The following is a 2,331-nucleotide window of genomic DNA, read 5'->3' on the forward strand; positions in this document are numbered from 1 at the left end:
CAACGCACCCGAAACCTTCAGAGCTGTAAAACTCTGTTAATGAAGCACCAGCTCGTAAACCAGAGCTCAATTCACCTCTCTCTCATTGGCCTCTCCCCTGCCTGTGGCAATACTATTTCACTCTCTTCACTTTTGTTAAGCTAGGATATAGGTGGCTTTGTTTGTGCGTGTGTACATGGGCACCTTTCTAGGTTTTTATTCTGCTTTATTGTTTGGAGGATGAAGTTCGTTCACTAGTATTGTATGACACATAAGATATAGGACACTAAATAAGCATCACATTATAAATCACAGGTAGAACCTAATTAGGAAAATTAGCAGTTTACCTCTCCAGATTTATTATAACGTTGTGGTAGCTGATAGCTGGGCTGGGGAAAGACAAAGGCATCACTGGGAGTGTGGCAGGTTTCTTAGCCTGTGTGTATTTGACAAAGGGGTTGTGGTGTGTGGAGATATGTAAACTCAACTCTGACCCACAAGGCCAGAAATATGAAAACTATCACATGTCTAGAGGCACGCATGCTCTCTACATATACAGTATACAAGTATACAAAGTCAGCAGTGTGGTACTGTATTGTTCAGCTTCAATAGCAAAGCTGGAATGTGACAAACAATAGTGCAAGAGGCCGAGCCCCCACTGCGGTGTTACAACAAGCATGGTTTTCACCAGAAGAGAGAAATCTATTCACAGCAGTGTGAGGTGACTTTCCAGCATTTTCCCACTTTTGCAGGGGTCTCCTTTTGACACACAGTGTGAGCAAATCCTTGTCATGTTGACTGAGATCAGATTTGACGACTTTTCTGTTTTCCTGCCATCATCCGCGTTTTCAGTTTCCAATCAAAGACTCTGGGAAAGTCAGGGACGGAGGGGGAAGCCATGCTCAGACATGTTATGAAGTCATATGGGAAAGCTGTATAGCAGGAAAAGCAAGTTCATGGCGAGATGCCGCACAGTTAATTGTACATGCATTCCCATGAGTCTGAGGCCTAAAGTTTACTTTTGGGCCGGTTTCATATTTCTATTTCAGACCGGTCTGTAGTTAGGCCCATCTTAATTTTGCTCTTAGATAAGTCTAATGAAATAACTTATTTTAAGCCTAAAGTTGGCCAGCCTACCCCAGAACTAAAAACCACGTTTCCATGGAAACAATCACTGCAGAGCAGTGTCCATGATGACATTGTCAGGCGTTTTCATTTGGAAACCTGATTGTGATGACACATTAAGAAGCCACAGCTCTACTGGCCTGAGATTTTATTCTACTGTGAGGTTGTTTGTGACTTTAACTGTTTTCAAGAAGGATACTAGTTAAGTTGGAACTTCGTATTAAATATTTTACTAAGAAATAACATTGATAAATTGATTACTTTGTGGTTTTGTGCCTCTTTGTAGTCACTTTGTATCAGTTTGAGTGTAAAAAAAAAATCTCTTCGTGGTTTGAATGACTTTCCACCAAAAAATGGGGAATGTGAAAATTGTTTCTCTTACTTTAGTAGTGAGGGCACTGGGGGGCCTGTACCACCCCTGTGGTTCTGCCTCTTAGAGTGAGCAGAGCTGAGCGGTTTGATGCAGTTGTCCAGTCAGCCATGTGACTTAATGAGGAAAAAATTCTCAGCAAATTAGTCCTACTTATGAATACTTGGCCAAGAACAGACAGCTTTGTGTGTCTATCTTAAATCTGACTATAAGTTAGATCAAAGCTATAGCCAAGACTGGGCCCTGGAGTTCAATGACACAATGTAAAAGATTCTGAAAATGCAAAGGAAGGAAAAACAAAAAACCACAAACAGGTGCAACAGTATCAGGAAATTTTATTTAATTATATGTATATAATTCTGTTTCTTTGTTAATCGTTTAATTCATAATACCCATAGAATATACAGACTATAACCCTCAATAACTCATATCTCTTTGACAATCTACTTATATCTTCTTTTAAAATAATTCCTTATAAGATCTTGGAGGGGAAATCAAAGAAAAAAAAAAAAAAAGGTGTCAGAAAGATTGAAAACACTGCCGATAATAATCACGCTCGTAAGAGAAATGAGGAAGAAAATACAAATAAAAACATCCTAATAATTAAAAAATGATACAACTTTAACTCCCTTTTATGTAAAAAAAGAAGAAAGAAAATACAACAACTCACCAATATAACAACAATAGCAATAATAAGAACAGCCATTTAAAAACAACAATATCTGGAAACAGGCCTCGTGACAGACAGGCCTTTAGACTCGTCGATACTGTGTGAATGTATATGGTGTGTTTAAGTGCAACTTTTCACAAACACACAGAAACACTCCTCGAAAAGAAAGGGAGTGTGTGTGTGTGTG

The sequence above is a fragment of the Morone saxatilis genome, unplaced genomic scaffold, assembly GCF_004916995.1.
Source record: "Morone saxatilis isolate NCDOM2014 unplaced genomic scaffold, NCSU_SB_2.0 Contig14, whole genome shotgun sequence".
NCBI lineage: Eukaryota > Metazoa > Chordata > Actinopteri > Moronidae > Morone > Morone saxatilis.